The sequence below is a fragment of the Sebastes umbrosus genome, chromosome 6 (assembly GCF_015220745.1).
Source record: "Sebastes umbrosus isolate fSebUmb1 chromosome 6, fSebUmb1.pri, whole genome shotgun sequence".
Lineage (NCBI taxonomy): Eukaryota > Metazoa > Chordata > Actinopteri > Perciformes > Sebastidae > Sebastes > Sebastes umbrosus.
The window spans coordinates 14815496-14835329 of NC_051274.1; the positions used below are offsets into that span (position 1 = coordinate 14815496).

Sequence of the window (19834 nt, forward strand, 5' to 3'; positions counted from 1 at the left end):
GAGATGCCAGCTATAGTATCTTCACCGTGTTTACAGTTGTTTTTTGCACTGCCAGTCTGTTGCCACTAGATGTCACTAAACACCTTTGAGTTAACAAGAGTATGTTGAGGGTAGAACTTGTGATTTCCCATGACCATGTAAATGTTGGATATTCAGTTAAAACTGACTTCTATATTTAGTTGGGGCACTATAATGTAAACTGTTATCTGTCAGTAGATCAAAACAAACCATAGACCACACACAGTGGATACCAAAGCGATCAGGTTCCTTCTTCAGAATGCTTTAGTTTTTCTAACATTGTGAATTCAAAGAGAATTTAATTGGTACAGAAAATTCTCACAATATAATTGCTTCCAGTTAGGTTGAATTTCCCTCAGCAGCATACAGTATAACCACAGCAGAGAGAGGGAGGCATTATAGTCTGAGATTGCATTGTTTTATCAAAGCAGAAAGAAAGGAAGGGAAGAGAAAAATATTTCCTTTTGACAATCTGTGAGAGAGCTGTCAGTGTTTAAGAGTCTAATATATGTTTGAATTAAATCATTTGCATGTGATTGTTTGATGTTTTGTGTAGGTTAGGGGTCAAGGTTATGCATGCAGTGGATACAGTCCCTGAGCATTCACACATTTATATGTAACAAGAGAAATGGAGTGATCAAATAAACAGTCTGTATCATGAGCATAAAGTTATTGCTCCTATAAGAGTTAGACCAAAACCAGCTAATCTACTTTAAGGCATTTGCTCCTCCAGCAACCTCATCTCCACAAAACAAACACCTCCTCTCTTCGCCCTGTTTGTGTTAGATGCTGAGTGGCTTTGGCAGGGCGCTTTGCTCAACTGAGAGTTGAAAGGACCAGCGCTGCAAAAAAAAACAAGAATATTCTTTCCCCTGATCGAACAGAGATGTGTTTTCAGTTCTTTCTTTTTTTGTTGGAGACTAGATAATCAGCACGTTGCCTCTGTCGGGCTTACAGGCAGATGAAATTTCAAAATGTTTATCATTGCATCAATCCATAAAGAGTGAAAGCAGATGTTTTTTTGTCTTATGATTTGTCCATTAATACAAAGTGAACTAAAAAGGGAATGGTAATGGAAAGAGCCTGCAATGTGAGCGTCTGATGATTATGCTCAAAACCTCAGACATGTTGTAATTTCTTTACAAATAACAATCAGGAAGTTTTTGAGTCAATAAAGAGAAAAATATAAATTAATTTTATACTCAAAATAGTTTTTTATTTACTTAATTGATAGAGGGATGCGATGCAACCATTAGACACAGGTGTCATGTTCTGGCTGTGCCAGTCTCTTGTTATTATTTACTTTTGTGATTTTGGATTTGGTGTCTTCTATATTATTCCGGTGTTTCCTGTTTTATTTTGTAGTTCACTCCTCTTGTGTCTTGTCTGGTTTTACTTCCCTCCTTTGTTTGTTTTCCCGCCTTTTGTTGATTGTCTGCCCCACCCTGATTTGTTTCACCTGTGTGTAATCATGTCTTGTATTTAAGCCTGTGTGTTTCCCCTCTGTCCTTGTCGGTTCGTTTGTCTCTCCAGCCCCGTCTACCTTGTCCTCCATGTTTCCTGTTACCTCCTGCTCTGATCCTCGTGTTTCCCTGGTTAGTGATTTTTGGTTTTGGTCCTCTGTTTGGTTTTTGTTGTTTGTTTCTACTTGTTCTTTTGTACTTTGTTCCCCTCCCTGCATTTTGGTTGTTGTTTGAATATTCAGCTTAGTTTTATTAAAGCTCGCTTTTATTTCAAATACTTTCCTGCCTGTTACTCTGCGTTTGGGTTCCATGTTAAATTCACCCCACACCGTGACAACAGGACTAAAACGCTTTACAAATGGTGCCTTCAAATGGGGCCGTGTTTACAGTGTTCAGGAGAAGAATCCATATGAACGCCCCCTTCTTATCTTATTCACGCCCTCTTAAGTGGAACGTTTCTGAAAGCTCAGAGTTCACAAGCTGTGACGTGTTTGTTGATGCTGTCAGAAATGGCGGAGGCCATGGAAGTTAATTAATTATGGAATATAATAAGTTAATACGTTGTAATTTTAGTAATATATTGTTTTTCTTTGTAATTGTATGATATGTCTGAGGAAAATGTTGATATTCCCAACTGACTAATCTCTTTCCTCTGTCATTATGCCTTTACATTTACTACATTATGTTACCCACGTGCTACAGCTTGATAAATTGTTAGCCTTTCTGGCTTCCAGACACCGACAGTAACGTTAATATTGCCGTTGCTTAGCGACTTCCCATGTTGTAAACACAAGCTCACAAGTTTCATTTGAAGGCACCAATATACACAAAACACCATTATTTGGATTTTGTGATTTTAGTGAAATTCTCACATTGATGAACCAACCTAACTCCATTTGTCATGTATTTTTAGCAAGCTAACAGTCACAGCAAATCTGACCTTGGCTCTTCCAAACATAAGTCAGTCATCCAAAAGTGAAAAAAACCCCACAGAGATTGTAAGATTTCAGTGCTACTCTCCTCCTCCTCCATTATTATCTTTTTGTAGCTCACCTCTGGGTTGCTTGGTCAGTTCTCCGTTTACAATGGTTTTGACCCTTTCACTATGCAGCACTGTCATATTGTGCTGCCACTGACAGAGCACTTGGATCCAAATATAAGAATTCTGCACGGCCATATAAACCAGCAGGTGAACAGACCCTCCTTGTGCACTTGTGTGGACCGTTGATGGAGATAGAGAGGTGAAGTCCTGCCCCTTCCGGTGGACCATCATGGGACCTTATTTTTGATAAAATATGTACGGTAGTCAAGAGTGAGAGACAAATATTTTTTTGATCCCGTTTCAATTGCGCCATGAATCACACATATGATGTTTGTCAATTTAAAACCTAATTTTGCAAGTCAAGAAAGTCGCAGTTTGTCGTAGTATAATTTAGTTTTGTGTGAAACCGCTCAGTGAACTACATTTCTCGTCTCGCGAAATAAACGTCACCAACACTAGCTAGCTAACTTAGCTATTTTCCCAAGCCCCCAGGAACAGTACTTTTCCACTCGGAAGTCGAGCCATTTTGGCATTGTGCGCCATTGAGCAACTTTCATAGGAATGAATGAGGCCTCGCCTCCAACGCTGTATCCAGTTCTCTTTATACAGCCATGGTCTCACATAATAAACGTCACCAACATTAGCTAGCTAGCTAACTTAGCTATGTTCCAAACACAAATGAAACGTTATCTTACCTGATGTGTTTTATCCAGAGACATCCCAGTATGAAACACACAGGCATCGTAGCTTCAGAGAAAAGAGACGTTACTATGCGCCTTTTGGGTGTGTAGTCCTTCTAATTACATATTTTCAGTCTTATACTTCAACAGTTTTACAACAAATTTGACTTTCTTGACTTGCAAAATTATCTTTTAAAATCGACAAACGCCATATGTGTGATTCATGGCGCAATCAAAAAGGGATAAAAAAAAATATATTTGTCACTCTCACTCGCAAACTCCGATCAAACAGTCAAACTAAGCAGCGCTGATCAAATATTAATCAATATTCTGTTACTGTAATGCCTATTTCTCGTCTCAAATGTTTTCAGAAACATCTTGCAGTGTACTGTTTGGCTGTAAAATGAGAAAGTTTGTGAACCAACAGACATATTGAGATCTGTTGAGGAAATACCAAGCACCGCCCAGCAGCCAGACCACAGCCAATAGAAACGCTCACTCTCTGAAATGACCTGAAAGTCTCCCGTCACGGGTTAGATTTTTTAAAACCCTGAAAACAGAGCCATGAGGAGGTGCAGAAGTCTAGTTTTCTCTCCGAACACTTGAATTACAAAATGCTGAAAGATTATTATGGAATTTTTTGCCCAATGATGCCAAAACATTTCTGCCGACTGCAGGTTTAAAAGTACAAAAACACTCCATCTCCCTCCCACTGCAGTGTAGTGCAATGTGGGCGTGATTGACAAGAAAAAGCAGCAACGCCTCCTTTTACCATCCCCTCTCCTCATTGGCTGGAGAGAGGAAGTCATAATTTGGGGCTCTCCCCATTATTGAAACTACCATATTATTTTAGAAATTGTCAATAACTATAATGAAAAAACATTCTTCCACAGACTCAAATATGATCCACATAAAACTTTAATGATAAAAAAAAAACAACATAAAAATGCAAATGACCCACTCCAACCCCCCCCCCTGCAGATGCTGACACATCTGGCAAAGCTCCCCTATAAGCTCTAATGTTGGGAGGGGGAATTTGAAAAGTCCTTAGCATCCAAGTTGCATTCATGGTTTGTTTTGATCTCAGTTTCCTATTTCTGTCGTCCATTGAAGAGAAATCTCTGGGCCATCCCACAAACCAACCCCCCACCCCCTTGATGCGCGTGCCCGTGCCGTGGAGCTCCCCCCTCGCTGCGCGCATCGTGATCTAGTGGATGCAGAGTCTTTGCAGAGAGAAACGCAGGGTCACCTTCTGTCACTGCAAGGGGAAATACTGAACAAATTGCAGCATAGGCTATTGAGTGGTAGTGCGCTTCAGCAGCAGCAGCAGCAGCAGCATCTCTGGTAAGTCAGTGTGTGTGTGTTGATGCCACATTGGTGCACTGGTAAGAGGAGCTGAGCATCCTTTCAGGCGACGCAGGGATAAAGGAATCTGGCATCATTTTCCACATCGTTTGGATAATGTCTCATTCCCTCTCTGCTGCTGCGATACCGACCAAGAAGTATTACAGATTTCATTCGCAATAGCCCTATTTTCAATTACGCATGCGTCATTTTAAATGGTGTGCATATACGCCAAGGGTGAATCTTGCATCATCTTGAATTTACTATACTGCATGCTTTGCTTGTATTCTTGAGTTTTGTTTTTTTGCACAGTATTGCTAATGTTATTGCTTTCCTCTTTGAAACGACAAGCATGATGCAGGGTGTTGTTTTTACTATGCAGCTTCGCAAAAAGCAAAATTTGACCTCAGTGTCCAAAGTGGATTACCAATGCTGTATGTTTATCTGCTTAAGTATTCTCTACAGATATGATATATCAAAACAGATATGATGCCATTGCTAAGTATAGGCCTGCACCATAGTATATTAGATGGAGATGATGGTGGTCAAGGCTGGAGGATGAGATGATTGCCATTTTATGTTTCCTTTCCATGCGTCAAACGGGTAAACAAGAGGACAGGAGCGTGCCTAACGTCGATCAAACATGTCGTGATCATGTATGCATACAGTGAGTGGGTTTTTATCGGGAGCAATGCTCTGGATAGGAGTCAGGAATTGCTTAATATGTGAGTGTTTCTCGGTGAAATGGACGCGGATGATGTTAATGAGAGCTCTCCAGCTCTGACGTTATGTAATTGGTTGTCAGAGCGCAGCGAGGAGCCATCTCTCTGGCGTCATTGTTTCTTCTTCCTCTGACAAACCAACAAGAGGAGGAGCATCCTGTTTTTCTACACGGGATTAAAGGTGCATGTGGTCGAATTTACCCCCCCTGAGTTGAAATCCATCCAGGCTTACAGCTGACCACGTTTAGCAGCAGGAGATGTTATCTTATTGCTGGTGTTTTTGGAGCTGCATGGGGGCGTCACATAGAGAATATGTGGCTCATTAAAGGGGCTGTTGTGTGTTTTTTTCTGTGTGTGTGTCTGTAGCTTGTAATGGTGACGTAGCAGATGACAGACAGACAGGTTTGCTGGTGCCCTCAGCCTCAGCAGCTTGTTGTGGAGCTGTCCGCGGTGCTGAACTCGCTGTGTGGCTGGAGTGCATGATGTCTGTCAGCAGCCAAGGTGCCCCCAAGAGAGCCTGACAACCAGGCAGGCTGCAGAGAGGAGACGATCAGAGAGAGGGTAATCCAATTGTGTTGCGGAAAGGGGAAAGTCAAAGAGTACCTGCTATTTATTAGAGGACTCCTCACTCTCTCTTCACGGTGGAGGCGAGTTAAAAGCGCATCACCAGGAACTCATTGATATTTCAGCAAAGGCAGAATATTCTATCTATCTATCTTTCTGTCTGTCTGTGTGTAGCAGTGGTTTCCAACATTTATGGCTCTTAAACCTGCAGTAGGCCGTATATTTTTGTCATCATTGGGCAAAAATGCTATAATAACCTTCAGCATATTGTAATTCAAGTGCTCTGAGAGAAAACTAGACTTCTACACCTCCTCATGTCTCTGTTTTCAGGCTTTAGAAAATCACGGGTCATTTCAGAGAGAGAGCGTTCCTATTGGCTGTTCATTCAACGGAGGCAGCTGTCACTCACTGCTGAACTCTGATCAAACGGTCAAACTAGGCAGCGCTGATCAAATATGAATCAATATTCTGTTACTGTCATGCCTATTTCTTGCCTCAAATGTTTTCAGAAACATCTTATAGTGTACTGTTTAGCTGTAAAATGAGAAAGTTTTCTCCGGCCGGTGGGCGGTGCTTTGTATTTCCTCAACTGATCAATCAATCAAACTGATTACATTTAAACAGTACACTACAAGATGTTTCTGAAAACGTTTTAGGTGAGAAATAGGCATTACAGTAACAAAATATTGATTCATATTTGATCAGTTCGCGAGTGATTGACAGCTGCTCAGAGATGGCAAGGCTCCAGCTCGGCTCTGATTGGTCGTTTTCCTCCGGTCTGTGAAATCTTGCAGATGCGATTAGGAGCACCAGAGGACACAGAGGCACATGATTTTTTTCAGATTACCTGTCTGATGCACTGCTGTCAGGATATAGTGACCGTTTTATAAAAACAGCTTTTTTTTAATCATATTTGCTTCAATTCGACCCACTGCAACTTTAAAATGAAGCTATATGCGGTTGTGGCCACAAAACACACAATAATTATGGCCTTTGTGTGTTTCATATGAATGACTTTTACTGCCCTGTAGGGATAAAAATATTCACTATTTTTACATGGGGAATAAAAGCCATAAAATAAAAAAAATGTGAGGAAAGTCATAGGAAACACAAACATGATTTTGTGCAAAACTAATCTATTATTTACTTTCTTGTCCCTTTAATCATTGTTTGGCCCTTCAGGTTTATCTTCACATTTATCCACAGATTGGGCCTATTTAGACCTAAATTGGGGCCTAGTAAGTAAAGCCGGGTATCAAACCTTAATACCTATTTGTGCAGACCAAATATTGAAAACTGTCAAGTACCAAAAGCTGGCATTGAAAGTCAGGGTAGATTTATTATGTTGTTTACTTATTCTTTGATCAGATAGTTCCCGAATTACTCATTTTTTCCATGTCTATACAATTTTATCTGGCCAAGGGAATTGTACAGCTGCTTGTTTTTATGCAAGATTTAAGAGGTGTGGCCACTTTTGTTAAAGATGCAAAAATATGTCTCCAGCTCTCAGAGTGGGGTATTGAAAAAAGTGTTGGTTTCAATACTGAAACTCAGATATTTCATTGGCAAATATCCAGCCCTACTGGTAAACCTCACCGGCCCTGTCACAACTGTATTCCTCTCTATGTATGTGCATTTGTTTGTGTCAGTGTACTACAGCACTTGTCCGTGTCCTTGAGAGGCACCGAGCTGTTAATTAAGTCACATACTATCCTTCCTCTCACTTTGAAGCTGTTTATTTTCTAAAGCCACAAGTACTCAAACTTCCTGTAGTGCTCACAGTGTGTCTGGGGTACCGTTCATTTTGTGTTTCCATGCTCGACTTGTTTTTGTTTTTGATTATGGCGAAGCCGCATCTCCTTGCTCAGAAGGGTCGTTGTCAGAATTTAATTAGGATTTGCACTCACGCAACCGCTGATTTGATCTGTGGTTATCTTTAATAGAAAACCGTAGTGACATTAATGTTATCTACCACAGGGAACATGGTGTATAGCAAGCTTAACCCAAGAAGTGAAAACGTAATAGTTTTGGGCAGTTCTTTTGCTAAATGGTTTTAGGTAGTTTTTAATCCGACTCCTCTTCAATTTGGTTTCTTTCTGGCCATGTCCATAATAACTGACAAAGGATTAACAGGAGCGTGGGATTTGTGGGAAGCACTGCGGTTCAAGCTATTGTCATTTCGTTGTTTATTCTTCTATTTAACGTGGGAAAAATAGGTGCAGTGCTTCTGACAAGTGAGGGTTGCTTTGTTCCTATCACAGTACGTTGGTCTCTTCTCTTATGTTTCATTACAATACATCAAGACAATGCAAGGGCTAATAGAGAAACTGGTGCAGAATACTGATATATATGTGCAGCTCACACAGAATAGGTTTCAGTTCAATCTGATTCTCGCTGTGTGTGTCTCTCTCACATGGAAGAATGGTGTGTTTCCTCATGTAGGTGACCTTTTGTTTTGCTGTGTCACATTGTCCGTGTTTTTGACGGTGCTGAGACACCATGTGTGAAGGAGAGAGCTGGCAATGTGTGAAATAGTGGGGTTGTTTTTTTATGTGTTTGTTGATGAAAGGGTTAAAGGCTGCTTTTCCTCCGTGAAAAGAGGAGATAGTGGTGTCTGACAAGGTGTGAAAAAAGAGGCAATGTAAGAACAGAGAGTCTGAAGGGCAGCTGGAGCGTCTCATTTCTCTGAGTGCAGCGGAGAACACACACGAGGTAGCGCTTCTATCCTCGCTGGTTGATTTACGACATTGGAGATGATCAAAAGCGTCCTAGGCGCCTTTCAGTGTACAAAAACACACTTGCTTTGTTTTTCTATCCGTGAATCTGTTTCAATGCGTTCATTTTATGCTAATTGGAGAGATGAACAGAAGTAAGATGCCATTGATATTCTATTTATCTATGAAATACCCTCAACAGGATGGGATGCTATAATGCTTACATTGATCAGGAACGTCTTTTGGTGCATATCGTAGATAACGTCTCTCCAGTTTTCCACTCAAACAAGTGTGTTTGTTTTAGTAGAACAGTATGAATGAGGTTCATGTTACCAGCTGGTTTTCATGCAGTCAGTGTTTGCCTCCTCTGAACCATCATCGTGTAGCTGTGGCTCAACCTGAGGCAGAACTCTGAGTCAGTGTGTGTCATGATCTTTTGGGTAATTCAAAATGGAGTCCCAGCGTGCCAGTCGAGGGTATGAATCGTGCTGGAGTTTGGATCAATACTGGTGTGAATGGTTAAACATCAGCGTCAATGGGGGTTTTGTGTATGCATTGTTTGGTGGTGATTGAGTGATTGAATGCAGCAGTTTCAGATCATTGCTGTGAACACTAGAGGGTGTGTTCCTCATGGACATTTTCAGACAGATGCTATAATGTTGCCTTCTTGACTGGATGGTAAAGCAGTTGTCATGGTATGTGTATGCTAGGACTGAAATTATTGATGAGAAAACCAGCTACAAATAACAATTATTTAACCGATTAGTTGCTTGGTCTATAAAGAGTCAAATGCGTTATTTTGTCCGACCAACAGTTTAAAACTCAAAGATATTTAATTTGTTATTACACATGATAAAGAAAACAAGAAAATATTCACATTTAAGAAGATGGAAACAGATCATGTTGATCATGTTTATCAATTAATAATAAATAAATGTGATAAATTAATTATCAAAATTGTTGTCGGTTCATTTTCTATTAGTGGACGATTAATCAATTAATCGTTTCACCTCTATCAGAAACTGCAGCTTGATGATTTCTTCATCATGAGACTGCTGACCTCTGTATCTTTCAGATGAAAAGCACCAGTGGCGTTAAGTGACCATGACTCTGCATTTTAACTTGTGCCAGAATCTGTTGGACGTGGTCATTGTCAGGCGTCCCATGGTGCCCACATCTCAGGTTGCTTCATTCGATGGGTGGGCTGCTTCGTCGTGGGTTTATTGCCTGAAATCCAGTCCATCCATCTGTTATCTAAACTGCCCATCCTGTTCATAAGGTGCAGCAGGAGGAGTACATCCCAGCACACACACACTCACACTGGGCGAGAGGTGGGGTACACCCTACACAGGGAGAACGATTCAGTCACACTACATAAATGACTAAAAACACAGACTTTTTCAAATACAAATGCAGAAAAGAGAATAACTTGCGTCAGTCACATTAGATTTAAGAAGACAGATTAAGCTGAATTGAAGTCATTATAGCCTCGTCAGCATTCTTCACTCAATGTCTAGGTATTAAAGCAACATAGCCGTATGATGATATGTGCATGATGTTGAAGCTAGAGCTATAGCTGGCAATTTTTACTATTCATTGGATTCAATTGTGAAAAAATATTGACCTGAGCCCAAAGTGACACCTTCAAACTGCTTGGTATTTGACATAAACAGACGAAAACACAAAGATATTCCATTTATAATGATGGAGAAAAGCGGCGAATCCTCACATTTGAGAAGTTGGAACCAGAATCCAACTAGCATAACGTTAGTTTTCTAGCTCGTTGCTGAGCCAAAAGGCTGTATGAGCTGAGCGGAGTCGAATTATCTCTCGTTGCCAAGTCGTTGCTAAGGTCCGTCCAATTTACTGGAGCAGTGAACAATGTTTCCATTGCAAAAGAAACCTTATGGGATGGTAATGATTTTTCCAGGTATTAGCAAACCCTCAGGGTTATATGTGTATGTAGCACTTATAAAGCACGTTCTTGTCTTTACAATCAAATGATTCACCTGTCTAATATAATGCAACCCAATGCAACAGCTGTGCACAACAACTATATTGATAGTTTAAAGTTTTGTAGTGTGGGTGAGCAGTATATCTGTTGAATTGTGTGCTGTGTGGGCTGCATACTGTTAAAATGTGGTATGTGTTAGTGACAAAATGAATGCTGAATTTATACATTATACATGACATCATTATCAGTATGATATGTTGTCTGCTGATACATATTGTTCAAAAATCATTGCAGAATTCTCACCAAAATCACTGTCCTATTTCACTCCAAATAGACCTACGGTACATAATTACTTTTACTGTATTTGAACAGCACTTGTAAAGTTCATAACTTGTTCCCTTTTTTTTTCATTTTAACTAGTTTATGATTCTGCCAACTTTAATTATGTACATCATCTGTTGTATTAGTGTGCAACCATAAAGAAACAGAGGAGGCTGATATCATTAATTAAATCTTCCCACAGTGTCAGAGTTTACTAATCTCCCTTTAACTGTGACAGTTTTAAAATGAAATTCAACTAATCTCTTAATATCTCTGTTAACATTTATTTTAATTGGTGTTTTGACTCATGTTGGGCTGATTTCCATTTCTATTCCCATTACGAGCAATTTAGCTGCACTTAAACTCACTGTTACTTGATGCTCAATAGACTGACCCCAACATCTCATGTTTTATTTCAGGTGATCTCCTGCAGGGGACCAACAGCTCTCTCTAAGGTTTATGGAAACCTGACCTCCCATTGGTGGAGAAGGTGAGTTGTACACGTTTGTGCTGTCTTCTTCAAAATCTTCCCGCTTTGCTTGATCCTCATTTAGTCTCAAGTTTCACAGGTACTCCATCAAATGCTTTTTAAGGACCTTTTGTATAATGTATAATGGTAAATACACCACTTGAGGTAATTAATAGCTCTTTGTCAATGGTGTTAATATTTCATGAGGGTGTTCCAGTCTGTCAGTGAGCTAACCAGAGGTCATTTTTTGTTTCTTATTTTAGACTTTTTTTATTGAATCGTTCTTTATGTGGTCTATTCTCTGCATGATTAATATTAGGTATAGGATTACAAAGCTACTGTAGGGTTGCATTTCAGCTCTCTAGCTACAGTTGATTGTATCCACTGATCTGTAGTCCCTTTGGGTCGCAATAATATTTAGACTCTCTGTTTGTTTTTAGAGGAGGTTGCCTCAGAATTTCCCTTTTATTACCTCACTAAGAGCAGCTCTCACAGTCTCACCGGAGAGAATAGTGACTCAGGAGTGATTATTGATTTCCTCATTTGAGGTCTTTGTTTTGTTGTGTGCATCATGGCAGAGCCTCACTGCAGCTGTTTGATGAGCACAGTTTGTGTAATGCAGGGGAGGCTCATTAGAACATGGTGGCCCAGTTCGGTAAGGTTTCTCCAGGGATCCTGTGCAGTTTGGACTGGGAGAGGAAGCTGGGTCAGAAGAATTTTATAGTGTTGATACTGTAGGTAAACAAAGTTTGCTCAAAGGTTTAGCTGGAAGGCCCCGCAAAGAAAATAATATCACTAGCAGTAATATTATGCCTGTTAGTCTTGTCCAGACATTATTCGCCTTTTGTCCACAAATACACTGTTGATATCATGTTGCATTTTTGATTTGCAGAGATGTCTTATTTAGTTGTTGTGTTTTAGATAAGCACCAAATGAGTCATCAGATCAGGGATTTCTACTTTTCAATCATCTTACTTTCAAATGTTTAACTAAGGAGAATATGAACCAATTTCAATCCGCATTTTCATCATATCAATGTGCCATTATTTAAAGGTGCTCTATATGATATCCAGAGCATTAATATAGCAGCAAACAACTATTAGCTATGTAAAGATATAGATAAGTAATGTCTATCTGAGCAGGATGAAGTAGCTCTCCCTCCGTGTGTGTTGTAATCCGAGCTTCTCCTTGCTTTGTTTGCATAGCTGGGCCGGCCATGTGTGCCTTTTAGTGCATGTGAAGCGTGCCCCACTGGCTAGCTCACGGCCGTCGCTCTGCACTGCTCTCATACGGCGGTTACAGCTGATGACATCGTCCCGACCGGCGTCACCGTTGCGGAAGCGTAGCACACACCCTCCTGTCCACACTTTTAGCACCATTAGCTGCGAGCCGCCAGTTCAGCTGTTCGTGTTGAGAGCCGTGCGGAGACAATAGCACCTTTAATAATAACTAAAAGATACCTACTGGTCTAGTAAAGTCCTGATTTAGATAAAGTCCCTATCCAGTCATGATTATTTTTAGGGAAAGTCATAAATGAAGGTGATACTTTGAGGTGGCAATACACTACATCTGTAATAATCTTCTATATTTCACAAATAACAGCTCTGTTGAGGAAAAGGAAGTTTAATGTATGTGTTACAATCTAGAGTCGTGGTTGCAGCACAGCCAGTAATAATGTTTAAAGAGCAAGCAATCAAATAAAACCCACCATTTTATTTTATGTGTTTATTATCTGTCAGCCTCACTTTGCAGCATGGCCTCTAAACATTTGGAAAGTAGGATAATGATATTCTAAATAGTTAAAGTTAGATTTAGAGTTGATCGCTGCTTCCTCCTCATGCCAGCTGGGGAGGTCGCCCAGGCTTGGTGGCTTGTTTATGCCTGCAGGCTGGTTAGCCAATTCCTACATGGAAACATTTACACCAGACTTATTTATTTTTTCTTCCATCTTTATTTAACAACTGGCAGCACTAGTTTGGCTCCTGATTATGCATATCCATCCATCACTCTCCAAGCCAAATTGGCGATATCTGTTGAAAAGACTGCTTCAAATGAATACTGCAGGTGTGTGCCAATTCAAAGTATGATATATTTTTGAGTTTTTGCATTTAATTGCTGAGTTATGTCTTCATGCAGTCATATTGTTTGTTTTCTGTGAGTTGACTTTCTCCATAAACAAGTAATCGGTCAGTTAGTCTACTTCAATGGACCTCTGGGTATTATAGGTGGGTATAAATAGGGATGTAAGGTGATTATAGTCTGGACATTCAGTTGACGTATCTCTGTGCAAACTGGTGCTTATTGCTTGTATTCTCCTGTCAGTTTCCTGTTATCATGATCGTATTTAACTAAATCAAGAAGGTGTTCATTGCATTGTCACTGTGTCCGACACACCATTTTACTTTTCTTTCATATATTTGTGTGTTAGCGGGAGATAGCGTGTTGTTATGTTAATGGTCGGTATTTAAGCAACATGAGATTTCCCATGCATAGAGTTTTTCAGCCATGCTAGCATTGTGGCTCTATGGATCAATGTGGGCGAAGTCCTTCATGAAATCTTGTACATACATTCATGGTCCCTAGAGGATGAATGATACTGACTTTAATGATCCCCCCTTTTCCCCTAGCGCCACCATGAAGTGGACATTTGTGTTTTTTAGTACAATTACTAATAGACTATTGGATGGATTAGAATGAATAAGGATACAAACATTCATGTACCCCTCAGAATGGATTGCATTAACTTTAGTGATTTCTTTTGTGCCATCATCTGGTCAAAATATCAGTTTGCCCAACAATTTATTTGACCAAATACCTGCAAAACTAATATATAATACAATATAATGACATTACCATCAGTCTCAGCTGTATGTTTTGCTTATTGCTAATGTTAATATGCTAACACGCAAAACCAAGATGGAGATGGTGAACTCTCTTATTTTATTGTGTTTTAATCTTCTTATTATCTTTTCAAGGGACATCCAGCTGACTGTGGGAGATTTTCATTTTGCTGTGCAAGCAGCCCCTCCTCGCTTCCCTTTCATGCACAAACAAAAGCAAAGATACATTTTTATCATCAGAAACATCAAGTTTCCTACTAGTTCTAAAAGTCAGTATGAAATCATTTCATTTAGCAGTTTGCATGTCGGAAAGTGAACCAAAGGCCGTTACTAACGGACCTTGGGGCTGCATTTAAAGTGGTAAGATTGTCATTGAAATAAACGTCTGTTAAGTCACTACTATGTATCGTCGAAGGAGGTAACACAATGGTGATTGAGCTTACAGTATGGCCCACTGATGAATGTATTGCAATATTTATAGATCTGCAGTATTACACTGAGGTGATGTTTTGCAGTTAATGATGACTAAACGAGCAGTGGAGTAGTAACGTTACGAGGCACATAGAAAATGTAAAGGAGTCAAATTTAACAACTTAATGCTTCATCCACACTTGTCACAGCGAAGGAAAGCATATTGCTATCGCCAGATGAGTGACAACTTTGTTTTCTGTAAGCAGTGGGGAATTAGCAAGATAGCTAGTATTAGCAAGATAGCAGCGGACAGCTGGCTGTTTAGCTCTTGGGCTGGTTCCGCCAGGTCTTTGTGCTGCACTGATTACGAAAAATGAGCCTAACAGCGCCGGGTCTGAACGGTCCCTCCGCCTGGGGACAATCTACCTAGTTAACTAGCCAGCCAGCTGTCTCCAGGAGCTGCATCCGTTCTCTTCCTGGCGAACTGCGACCTGTGACATCATCATATATCCATTGCACCATGAAAAATACATGTCAGACAAAGAACATCAAACAGACATCACTATTGAAGGAAAATACTAATAATCTTACCATAAATTATCACATGGCACATGATCATAAGTATATAAAGTTACACATGGGTTCTGTTGTCACCATAACAACTAACAACAATTGCCATTTTCTTTTGTACTCGTCAAATTACCACAGCAAACAGTTCAATGACCCTTCTACTCTACTATTTTATTTCTATGGTGGCGACATTCACAGAAAAAAATGCTGTATTACAGTTTTTCTCCATTGTATACAGACAGAAAAATTGAACTATGCACACAATTCTGAAAACTCGTCACCACGGACAACCATTTCATAATAATAATAATGATAGCCTACTGCAAATATGTAAATATTGCAATACTTTAATCAGTAGGCCATAGGCTCAATCACCATTGTGTTACCTCATTTGGCTATAGACAGTGACTTAACAGACATTTATTTGAATACAAATCTAAGAGATTGATACTTTAAAAGTAATCTGTAGCACACCCTCCTTTTCAATAACTCCACCACCCACTTCTCATAAATTCACATACACACATGTACAGGCAGTGCGTTTGAAGGGAGCCCATCAGTATTCAGTGCAGCATTCCCAGATTGACTGTCGCCTCGCTCATTCACTCCCTCCCTCCCTTCCTCTGCTTCGTCTTTCTGCCTGGATGTGAGGAAAAAGTGGACTGGAACCAGAGCAGCCGTCCTCTCTGCTCCATCTCACAGCCACTGCTGCATGTCTGCAGTTCATTCCTTCATCACCACCCATCACAATATGTCTGTCTTCCCCTCCTCCGCTCTGCTCTGCCTCTCTTGCCCTTCTCTTCCTGCCCTCCCCCGGCCGTTTTTTAACCCTGTCGTCACCACACTGTCACCAGGAGGCTTGTGGCAAGAGGCTTGATAGTTACATAACCACTGCAGCAACGCTCGGGACTCTGTGGTAAATCACAACGCAGTCGCAAATGTGTGTGTGTGTGTGTGTGTGTGTTTTATAGGTGCTGCCTGTTGTAAAATGTATGTAACAGCCAAATTTGGAGACGGATCCAGTCGGCATCCATTCAATAGTCTCTTCCTTTCTCTCTCTCTGTCTCTCTCTCTCTCTCTGTCCCTCTGTTTGTTTCCAGCTGTCTGGGATCTCTCACTGTTTATCTGTTCTTGAAAAAGGCTTTTTGGTTTATATCCTTACAAAGTGTCTGGCATGGATGGTTCAACAGGACAGCTAGATGTACAAACACTTTACTCCAAGAAACACAGGGGTCTCCTGCATAATTTTACAGTAGTACAGGAGTTTCCAGCTGAATGCTAACATGCTCACTATGACTATGCTGACATGTTGATGTTTAGCAGGTATCATGTTTGCCATGTTCACCATATTATGGCTGGCCCACTCAAAGAAAATTCAAATATCCATATAACAGATGTTGAAAATGTAGGAGACCCCACACATAATGACATGTTATGTTCAATTTTAGATTTGGCCAAAACAGCACACCACACACTGACAGATTTCATTCACGAACGAGAAGTATCGACTCTCAGAACTGGACATTTTTGCAAAATATCTTGTGATCAAATGTGACTTTGTGGTGTAAACAAACACGGCGGACGACTGGCATCAGTGTTAGTTTTTGCACTGCTTTTACTGAAAATTGACGAAGAAAAAAATATGGATGAAGTCACTGAGACATCTTGAATAAACACCTGTGTTGTTGCCACAAATCAATAAGATGGTCCTTCATTTCTGAGGTCCATCTTACTACTACTTTATGCTTCGCGTTTGCACTTGCTGCGGTCGCCATGACTTCCTTCTTCAGTCTGCTTGGTTCCCAATTGGCTATCGTTCTTTCCCACGTGGATGCAACCTCAGCTGTCTTCGGGATTCCCCACACATATCGTAAATATTGAACATGTTTAGTATTTGCGTTTTGAATCGACCCGATATCCAATATCGGTATCAGTGCATCCCTGTTTCTCACTGCAATGCTGCTTGGGATTTGTAATTCTGTCATGAAATTTGTATGTACTCAGTCTTGTATCTTTGACTCTTGTCAGTTAACTGTTTTTTGTTGTTTTTCATTAACTTTGCAAGTAGTTTGTACTGATGGTTCAACAGAGAGTTTCATGCCCATCCAAGAATTGATAATGTTTCAGCAGCCAGTAACCTAACTTGTTTCAAGCAGATATTAAACATAACGTTTACCTCTGGATCTCTAGGTAGCTGACACCTCCCTCGTCACTCCTCTGTAGGAACTTACTTTACAGGTAGGCTCTATAATAGATGTTAAATACTCTGATTGGCCTGATTGGATGAGCACACGCCACCCACTGGCTTGTCACTGGTGTTTGCTTCTGACAGCTGTTTTGAAAATCATATTTCTCCTATGAACTGAAATGCTCTAAATAATCATGAAAACAGCTGTGTAGTCATAGAGTTGTGCTTAGTTACGGTGCCTAGTTTGTAGTTATAGTTGTAAACAAGGTTGGAGAGACAGTGAGTCACATCATCATTGTATTGATTGATCTGGCTGAGGGGCTCATTTAATTCTTAGTAGGTGTTTTACAGCCTCTTGCTACTAGTTAAAGCCGGTATTACTATTAAATTATGTACTTACATACAGTGTTGCATGATTGAAGTTTACAGGAGCATAATAACTGCCAACAGAAAATCTTTTTTGTGCAAGAAGACAGTTGAGGTTATCATAAGGGAAATACAGAACAGAGGGAAGATGTGAACTAAGTTCTATCCCTCTGTGTCTCAGGAGTATCACTCAGTTATTATATAAGATTAACTTTAGTTTGAGCTCTGTATTTTAGTCTTTAGCTATGCCGCCTGCGTGACTCTAGGCATGACGATGACGGTCGCACCACTTTGGTCCAGACTGAGATATCCACAACTATTGGATGGATTGTCATGAAATTTAGTTGCCAGGATAAAGAAAAGGAATACTGATTTGATGAACCCCTGACTTTATCTCCACAAGTAGGTTTACAGTTTTGTTTTTTAGGGAAATGACTCAGCAATTATTGGATGTATTTCCATGAAATTTGGTGCAGATGATTATTTCCCAATCTGGCATTTAGCACCTTAAAGAAACAAGCTTTACTAGTTCCCATTATTTCTTTCATTAAGTTGATTTTTATTTCAGTAATCCAAAACAGTGTGCATACCTTTGTTTTCATTTAGTTGACAACATGTACTCTTTAAACCCATTTCATAGTGCCAGGCCATTACCTCACTGCTCTGGTGACATTAAACAGTTCTTGTATCAAACCAGATCATGGAGATTGAACCAGAGTACAAACTGTTTTATGGGCTGTCAGATAACAGGCAGCATGTTCAATCCCTACCAGCTCCATATGACCTGTAGCTGACCGTGACCTCTTCTGGAGGAAGAGAAAGAGAACATATCCCTACAGAAATCAATAAATATATATTAATATTAATGTATTTTTTTTATTATTTACTACCCAGTGCTGATGAATCGGTGTGTAGTCTGTTGTTCTGGGACCTGAGCAATAGCACACCTGGCTAACTCACACGGTTACACAAAATAGATATTGATTGAAAATCCCACCCCCCCACCCCTCCACAAGGAACAAACAATGATGCAGAAACTTGATTCTTGTGCAGCCAACCCAGAGCATCTCCGGAGGCATTCATAATCAGATCGCTGAGTCATCCTGCGCTTGTTTGCTTGAAATCATGACCCACACTGGTAGCCTGCAAAGGCCTCTTTGGACCAGATTTCTTAGTTAAAACACCTGGCAGCTCATTAAATAGAGGCATTACACATCTGACTGAAACGTGTGTTTGATTAGTCGCTGTTCTGTTGTTATGAAGACATGTTCATCTGCAGAATAACATCTCATTTGATTATTGGAGACAGATTGAAAGTGACATCTTGCCACCAGTTATAAGAGTCCCACCCTCATCCAGTCATGTATGCAGCGGTGGAATGTAACTAAATGTACTCAAGTACTGCACTTTTTGACGTACTTGTACGTGTTGAGCATTTCCTTACCATGAAAAACCACATTGGTGGCACATTGATCTTCCTTGCTCATATCAGTTTTTTAAAATCTTTTTCAGGTAGAGATGTTCCGATACCATTTTTTCCTTCCCGATTCCGATACCTGAACTTGCAGTATCAGCCGATACCGAGTACCGATCCAATACCAGCGTGATAAAAAAAACATAGTTATTATTATTATTATTATTATTATTATAACAGCTGTTTACTGCTGACCATGTATGGATATGGTATGATGTACCAACTGAATCTCCTGCTTCCCTGTTTGTACTTTCAAATATCTGCTGTATTTTACTGTTTCACTTTCAGCTGTCGTGTTAAGTTGCTGCTGATTTCCTGATTCTGTTGCTTCATAGTAAAAGCTTTTAGATAACAAAATAACGAGGGACTTTTATTGTGAAGAATATAGAAAATGGAATGCGTTCATCACCGTTTTACAGCCGCACCTTTGACCACTAGTCACAACCGTGGTTACACACACCCAAGCAGGTAGCTCTGTTGTAATGGAGACGTCAATCCCTGCTATGCTGGGCCAACGCGGCGAGTCATGTATGGAAAAACCCTACAATACACAGGAACTTGGCTTGTGTCTTGAGGAGTTGTAACATTTATTCACCGACGGCAGCCTAAACTGTACACACGCTGCGCTGCTACGCTCACAGCTAGTTACGGCTGACTTCATCACTCTGTCACACACACGCGTGCTTCTTTACTC

The 19834-nt window shown here is 40.2% G+C and overlaps 1 protein-coding gene across 1 annotated transcript in view; it reads left to right on the top strand.

Moving 5' to 3' along the window:
- The first annotated feature begins 4385 nt into the window (after positions 1–4385).
- LOC119489757 (protein kinase C and casein kinase substrate in neurons protein 1-like) overlaps positions 4386–19834 on the top strand; it is a 40520-nt gene continuing 25071 nt past the window's right edge. The window contains exons 1-2 of the mRNA XM_037772550.1: positions 4386–4547; positions 11242–11312. The gene's annotated coding sequence lies outside the window, so the exon portion shown is untranslated. The remainder of the gene's footprint in view (positions 4548–11241; positions 11313–19834) is intronic.